Source organism: Pollachius pollachius, assembly GCF_949987615.1.
Source record: "Pollachius pollachius genome assembly, chromosome: 18".
Classification (NCBI taxonomy): Eukaryota; Metazoa; Chordata; class Actinopteri; order Gadiformes; family Gadidae; genus Pollachius; species Pollachius pollachius.
Genome location: NC_136951.1, coordinates 20,196,399 through 20,204,828, shown reverse-complemented (window position 1 = coordinate 20,204,828; position 8,430 = coordinate 20,196,399). Strand labels below are relative to the sequence as shown.

General features: G+C 47.7%; 1 protein-coding gene across 1 annotated transcript in view; it reads right to left on the bottom strand.

Moving 5' to 3' along the window:
- The window catches only part of tmtc2a (transmembrane O-mannosyltransferase targeting cadherins 2a), a 56,477-nt gene that overhangs the window by 37,543 nt on the left and 10,504 nt on the right, over window positions 1-8,430 (bottom strand).

The following is an 8,430-nucleotide window of genomic DNA, read 5'->3' as shown; positions in this document are numbered from 1 at the left end:
TGGGGGGGGGGGGGTTAAAGTGGTTCTTTCACCTGTCCCGGTTTTCAATGGAGACACAACCAGACTGGTAGGGCTGATCTGGTGTGTATGTCGTTTCAAAATGCAAATGTGGCCACTCTACTGCCCCCCCACACTCCACTGCCCACCTCCCCCCCCCTCTGCCCAGCCAATAGATGTGTATGTGTGTGTTCTGTCCTTTGTTTCCTTCCTGCCGAAGCTTTTTCTGAGAAGGAGGTCGTTTTTTTATCGGGCAGCTTCCAACCAAAAGCAGGATTTGAAAATACTACTAATCACTTCCTTCTGCAACATATCTTTAAAATATACAGATATAGACATATATCTAGATGTTTCAATGAACTTCCCTGCCTGTAAAAGTCCCCTCTAATCAGCTCTGGGTATGACCCACGTGCGGTTGTACGGCCGTATAAAATGTTTGGGCTTCACCTCGACCGCTTTGACACAACTTGTGGATTTGTGTCGTGCGGCTCTACACGACCAACGCAGCCTCTTTAATCAGAGCCTGTTTAGCCTCCAGTTTTGTGTTGACGTGCACCCAGTGAGACACACGCAGTCCACCGCCCCCCCCGTCGTAGGCGCCCGTCGGTTTACACGCTGCCCCAGTCGTACACACGCGCTTCATAAAAACAACACCGCAGCATCCATCAACACGGCATCGGTAAATGTTGTACTGGAGGACAGTGTAAATATTTGGGCCTGGGGCCAGCCTGTCTGGTACATCGCGCGCGAGGCTACACGAATAAACGCTTGTAGCATAAACCCGGCTGACTTAAGGTGCTCAAGGTGGGATGGGTGACAACAGCTTCGATGGTGAGTGAGGAGCTAGTATGTACTGGGGCAGGTTTAGTCATCAGCGATGAGAACCCTTACCCCAGACGGTAAAAGGACATTAGCCTGTGTGCCTTTTTCGACGTAACCCTTGCATTTTTTCTTTGTTAGTGATTGTTCCTGTTTTTCTATAGCATGCTCTGGTCATCTTTACCTTTTTCTTTTCTTATATATTTATCATTTCCTAGCTCAGACCATCAAATTGTCATTAATATGTATATGTCTTCTGTGGCGATTTATCAGCCATCTATATGTTGATTAGCCTGAGCATTATAAGTGTGTGTGTGTGTGTGTGTGTGTGTGTGTGTGTGTGTGTGTGTGTGTGTGTGTGTGTGTGTGTGTGTGTGTGTGTGTGTGTGTGTGCGTGCGCGCATGCTAGACAGCTCCACATCACCTTGGTGAAAGCCCAATGCTAACAGGATTAGACAGTGATCATAGACCCCATATCGTTTCTGAAACATGCAGGGGTCAAGGGTTGTATAATCTCATTAAAGGTGCCTCCCTGTGTGTGCGTGCAGGCATGTGTGTGTGTGTGTGTGTGTGTGTGTGTGTGTGTGTGTGTGTGTGTGTGTGTGTGTGTGTGTGTGTGTGTGTGTGTGTGTGTGTGTGTGTGTGTGTGTGTGTGCGAGCGTGCCGGTGTGTGTGAAAGAGACAGAGAGAGTATGCAAAAGTATGCCTCCATTGATACGTCCAAGCTCACACATATTAATATTTGCATATCCACTTTGCATTTGAACAAGGCCACGTTATGTAACCCACACCAGCCCCTGCGGGCCCTCAATGCGGTGGTGGTTGAGCCATTCAGAGGCGATGGGGCGTCCGGTCACCCCACAGCTGGTGAGGGATTAATCACTGGCCGCTCTGCCGTGTGTGGACAGGGCAGCGTGTTGGAACTCATTGCTCTGGACTCCACTGGTTCTTTGTCCCTGAGCGCTCCCATCCATCGTGGTTTGAGTGCATTGCATCATCCCCGTAGCCGGGCGTGCTTATGCGAGCTGACATACACTAGCGGTGATTTATTTAGTGACGGCTTCATACTATGATCTATAAGTGAAGTGAGAGGCCGCAGAAAGAAGGGAGGGGGAGAGGGTGAGAGGGAGGGAGGGAGACAGTGAGAGATGCTGTTGTTGTGATGGCGTTGATTTAATATTCTCAACTCTGTAGTGTATTTATTTGTTGTTGGTTGCTTTCTTATGTTTGTAAGATGCCTTGGCAATAGCGTTGCATCATTCATGCCAATAGAGCAAATCTAATTGAATGGAACTTGACAAAGAGAGCAGAGAGTGAGAGAGCGAGATTGAGAGAGTGAGAGATAAATAAGAGAGAGATAGAGACTCGGAGTGAAAGAGCATGACAGAGAGGGAGCCATCAAGAGAAAGAGAGAGGGACAGAGAACAAAGGAGACAGAGAGAGAGAGAAAGACCAATAACTGCTCTGTGAGGTGCAAAACAACCCCCCCCTCCTCTCCTATTAACAGTATTTCTGCATGACTCAGGTTTCAATTACTTCCTCTTGGGAAACGATCGGCCTACTCGTAATCAATTGCTCTTCCTATACATGTGGAAATCTATTTCCTGTTCCTGCTGAAAGTCGCCTTACACGCGGGAGGTGTGGGGTGGGGGGGAAGGTCGATCCTGAAATCCTAAAACGTCCACATAGGTTTCCCCTCTCCCTGCCCAGCATTACGTCACAGCCAGGAGCTGTTGAGGCACCAGAGGTGGGCGTTCCCAGGCAGTCGGGACCGAGGGCTGCCAGAACAATGCCCGGCCAGGAGTGGCACCACCACCACTTTCCCACACTCAATCCCTCCTGAATTGGCAGAAATATGGGACATGGGGGGGGGGGGGGGGGGGGGGGGGGTGCGGGGGCGTGGTGATGGGCCCTTCCATTTTAAGTTCACCATCAAACTGTGTGTGTGTGTGTGTGTGTGTGTGTGTGTGTGTGTGTGTGTGTGTGTGTGTGTGTGTGTGTGTGTGTGTGTGTGTGTGTGTGTGTGTGTGGAACGTATGTTTTTGGGATTGTGGCTGCTGTAAATATGATAACGAGTTGTATTATATGTTGTACTCTGACCTGTATTTTGTAGAGTTATGTGTCCTGCCCTGCCACTGTAGATGGAGGTGGGCATGATGCTGTAATACGGTGCAACACATCTCTGGGTACATTGGCCCTCAAAAAGGAACAGACTAAACCACACCAACAGCAGCACGGGGATGGATTCGCTTTAGTCGTCAGTACAATTAAATGATAGAGAGAGAGAGAGAGAGAGAGAGAGAGAGAGAGAGAGAGAGAGAGAGAGAGAGAGAGAGAGAGAGGATAAAATACTTCATCTTGAGGCTAATGAAAAAAGTTCCCTTTTGTTTATACATCTTTTTCATTTAGAGGTTGTTGTTTTTTTCAAAGGCCGCTCACATGCTCTGGGTCTTTGATTTGGTGTCTATTTGTTTCTGATTTGCGAGGAATGCGCTCACTGTGAAGTTCCTCCTGAACGGCGTCCAGACCATAATAACCATAAGCTGAACGCAGATGACACGACGAGGGGGAAGGAAAACATGCGTGTCGTTTTATCGTTTTGAATATTGTTTACAACGCTTAGACACGACAGCGTGGGGAATAGGGAGAAACTCACTGCGTATTCAAAGCAGGCTCGCTTCCAGCACCTCCTTTCATCTCCATTCAGATCCCTGGATCCATCAGCCCGCAGATTAAAAACACCAGATCCTGCTGCACGTCCTGCTAGTTTACCACAGTGAACCATTGCCAACAATATGGATGTTGAATGTCAAAAAGACCGGGCCAATTAACTAACGACTATAGGTCTATTTTAACATTCAGACAGCTTGGGTGGATGTAGCAAATGACACATTGCATTCCTGCTTAATTGAAGCAATTGGGAGTTCTTTCCTTGGCTCAATGACCTCGTTTGTACTTTACAAGTTTTTTTTATTTATTGCTTAAGAAGTCATGCATGACAAGTGTTTAAGATTGTGGTGATTATGATGCTGTCCTTGATAGGGAACTTTCTGCTGATGCAATGACCAAGAGGTTTGGACTTGAGCAAGCACTTATTGAAGCAGTATCTGGATATGATATAATAAATCAGCAGTGAAGCATGCCTGGACTCATGTCCGCATTATGTTGAACACAAAAATGTAAATGACCTTTACTGACTCCCCCCCCCCACCCCCACACTTACACTCATAGTTGAACAAACAGGAAATACAACACTACACAATGTTTGGTCCGTCCAAATAATTCTCCCGACGCAACAAATCACTAAAGCTGACACATTAAAAACAGATCTCCAAAAATATACGATAATTGTTTACGATTAAAAGCCCATTCAACCAATTCCAACACGTAATATTGCAATAAACGTTGGGCACACATGACCACTGATATATCCACAATCCATCCCATGATTAAAGGAACCCATTTCTCTGGGCAGTCTTGTGCCCCATTACTGAAGGCCAGCTGCCTTCCCTTCATCAGCGAACCCCCCTACCTGATTAAGATAAATCTCCCACCAACCCTGCTCCTCCATCACCAACCCCACCACCACCTCCTCCTCCTGCACCACCACCACCACCACCTCCTCCACCACCACCACACACAACACTGGACACTCACAAATATTGGTGGATTCTAAGCAACCAATCAGAATTCTTTCCGCCGAGGGGATTTTGGCTTCAAAGGAGGCACACCGGTACGAGCTCAGCGTCAGGAAGTCGGCCGTCTCTGCCCTCAGAACAGCGCCGTTGCTTTCATCTACTACCCCCACACACACACACACACACACCCCTCATCCATAGTAATGCCACCTCCTTCCTCCTTCCTCCATGGGGGTCAGTAGTCATAAATCCAACAGTTTTCAAAGACTATTGCGTTGCACACGGTTTGTTGTATTGTGAGCGGTGGGACAAAGCGGTGTGACGCTGGGGTCATTTTGAGACGTCTACAGGTCTGTAGGACAGACGGATTGATCCTGTGGCGGGATTATAACGGACGCTTATGATGATGCTGTGGCAGACGAGGGTCAAGGAACAATGTTTTTATTTACTTGGAAATGCTTTCATGCAACACAGCCGTTAATACATGAAAAAAAATACAAGCTTCTTGTGGGACTTCAGAGCTAAAGAGGTTCAGAGCTGGTTCAGCCTCAGGACTCACATGGGTCTTTAGTTATTAAGTCACAGCCCAAAAAGATTTACCCATTAATTTACTTATATTTCTGTAGTCATCAATGCCTACATGTACAGTTAAATACATGGAGCGACAAAAGCTGCAACACTAGAGGCTGAACTCAATCCAACGGTAAGCCATTTAAACATGAATTAACATTAACAATTGATTTAATTCATTGGTTTTCTTCTAAAGATTATGGCATATGCTGTGCGAACCACTCAAAATGCCCTTGCGACCCACTCGAGAACCACTGCTATAGATTATACTGCTGATGGAGGTAAACAAGATTTAATATATGTATATGTATGTTTCTCACTCGATTGGAAATGTTTGCAAAAATCTTTAAGGGTAAAGGTTTGAACACCCCCACTAACCCTATGTTTTCCAAAAGAGAGGGGGTGGGCGGGGGGGTAAACTGGCCAAGAGGAAACCCCCAACCCCACTGGCTCTGCTTATTATATTCGCTGTCTCAGCCACGAGTAAGCTGACCCCAGGACCCGGCATCGCCGCCGCTGAAGTTAATGAAATGTGGTGACCCAATCAGCGCGTCTGACACTCCATCAGCCGCTTCTCAGGGCATCGATTCCCCCGTCCCCGCCCACCTCAGGGGGCTGATCGATGGCCCTGCATTAGCCGCATCGGCCAATCAGGGGCGGGTCCTGGCGGGCTAGCGCCGCGGCCGAGGCTAGCTCAGCAGGAAGGAGAGGAAGGACGACCCGGCCGCACCACAGCCGTCTGAGCGATGGCGTCGGCAGGAAGGCTGTAATGAGCCCTCAAGACCCACAAGAAGGAGAGGCTCTGTGTGTGTGTGTGTGTGTGTGTGTGTGTGTGTGTGTGTGTGTGTGTGTGTGTGTGTGCATGAGAGATAGAGAGAGAGAGAGACAGAGGGATGGAGAGAGAGAGAGAGAGAGATGGAGAGAGAGAGAGAGAGAGAGAGAGAGAGAGAGAGAGAGAGAGAGAGAGAGAGAGAGAGAGAGAGAGAGAGAGAAATCAATGGCTAATAAAACTGATGCTTCTCCCCCTCCCCCTGGGGGAGGGAGGGGGAGGAGGAGGGGGGGGGGCTGCAGAGAAGTTCTTGGGTGGGAGGTTCGAAGGGAAAAACTCACACCTCGTTAAACTGCAAAGTTAACTATTTTTTGAGGTGAAAAAAGTATTATTTTTGGGCGGGGGGGGGGGGCCAAAGGGAAAAGCACTTGGTAGCTTATATCAAGTATAACAATTATTGCTTTTCAGTTTTTTATGGTGTACTTTCTCTCATAGGAAACAATAAATGTGTCAAAGCAACGTGCGCTCATTGCCAATTTTTTTCCCAAGTGTACGATTTTGCACCTTTCCCGAACAACAGATTATTGTTGTCCCCCGTCGTCCCCTACAATAAAAAAAGCTTTTGCTTTTCCCTTACAAACCGTGAAAACTATTATTAAATGCTTGATATATATTGGCACCTCAGAGCGGCCCAATAAATAAAGAAACAAACGTCCCCTGGTGTTGTGTGGGAGCCTGCTCGCATCTCTTTGAGAATCGCTCTTGTGAAGTATCAAAGAGCGCTCAGGCTGAGTTTCAGCGTGTCAAGGCCTCTTCTACAAGTTAGAAAACCAAGTCGCGCTGTAGAACGTAGCACATCCATCCATCTTGCAGTTGGTAATTTATGCAGCCACATTCACACCGCTAATTATTTCATCAATTTCTTCATTTAGTGTTTTTGTCTTTGATTATTTTCTCAACTCTACTCTCCACTTCATACTCTACTCGTCTGTCTGTCTGTCTGTCTGTCTGTATATGGCGTATTTCTCTAAGGCAGCAAATTCATCATCAGCATAACTGTTCTTGTTGTATATAGTATTAGTACCTTTACTCATCAGCTTGGCAAATCATACTGAACCACGGATGAGGAAGCTAGATTAATATAATCATATTCCTTCTATTGTCATTACTAGTAATCAAAGTCATCAAAGCAAGCTATGATCCAGGCTCCCTAATTATTTTTTTCCCCTCTCTCTCACACACATGCACGATGCACGCACGGACTCACTCACACACGCAGGCAGGCACACACGCACACACAGACAAATAAAGTGTGGTTGTTGCAATTTTAAACAATATAATGTTATTATTAATAGAAAACCACAATGACTTGAATACAAATAGCCGTTTGGGGTGCATATTCAGGGCTCGGGACAGAGAACAATAGATCTGTGAATCAGAGGATGCTCTACCGACGCCACAGAATTCATTGAATTATCATTTCCACACACAGGCACACACGTTTATGTGCAAAAATGTTGTGCACATATGCAAAACAACACCAGATGCAAAGACAATGAGGTTACTTACTTATGCAAAACACATCCACACCCACACACACATACACACCAGCACCGGTTTTGACACACACCAAACACACACACACGCACAGAAACACACACATACACAGACTGCAAAGGGTAAGAGACTGAATAAGAGGGAAAAACAACAGCCTGATCCGATTCATCATTTTCTGAAGTGGCTTCGTGACAACTTCATTTTCCCTAACTCTCTCCTTTTCTCTCCCCCTTTCTCCCCCCTCTCTCTCCCTCCCGGGCCACTCCAGGACTCTGTCGGCGGTTTTGAAGGGCTTCTTGGCCGCCTCACGCTCACCACACTGAGCATGCCGGCCCCCTCGCCAAGGAGCCGCTTTTTGAGCCAATCAAACTACTTTCCTTCTGCCCGGGCCTGGTGTGTGCATCAGAGCAGGAAGAGTCTCTGTAACCACGGCGGCCCCCCGACCCTCCTCCTCTCTGGTCACTTGTTCCACTAGTTAAAGCATCGGCGCGTTACAGCGGCGTGCGGAGAAGAGCCTGTGTCTCTGGACCTCTCCAAACACAAAAGGCGGACGTTTTTGTTTTGGGGTTTTGAAACGTCTACCCGGCGGTTACTCCGTCTGAACAAAGTGCTCGGCCGAGTCTGGCGCTAAGCTGCTTTCGGACCGCTGTCCGTCCGTTACGGGGGGTGGGTGGGGGGCTTGGGGAGTTGGTTAATAACGAGAACCCAAGCCCTAATTGTCGATGACAAATGGGGCTGGCCAGCAGAGGATCCATGTGTTGTGGTATCGCCAAGGGAACAGCTGGAGAACAAAGCGCTGTACTGTTCCTGCTCAAAAGGCCTTCTTGTGTCCACATTCTCTCCATTCACCCTCTCCCCCCTCTCCCTCTCTCCTCCCTCTCCCTCTCCCCTCCCTCTCTGCGTTCCACTGGATCTGATTTGTAATCGAAGCATATATGTATTCCCCCAGACGCCTCTGGCATTGTACAGGGGAACAACGCCCTCACAGAGGGCACTTGAGGATAAAGGATAGTTGTTTTTCCATTTTTTCTTCATCAGCTTTCTGTAAAGGGCTCCTATGGACAGGGTCCCTCCAGAGGC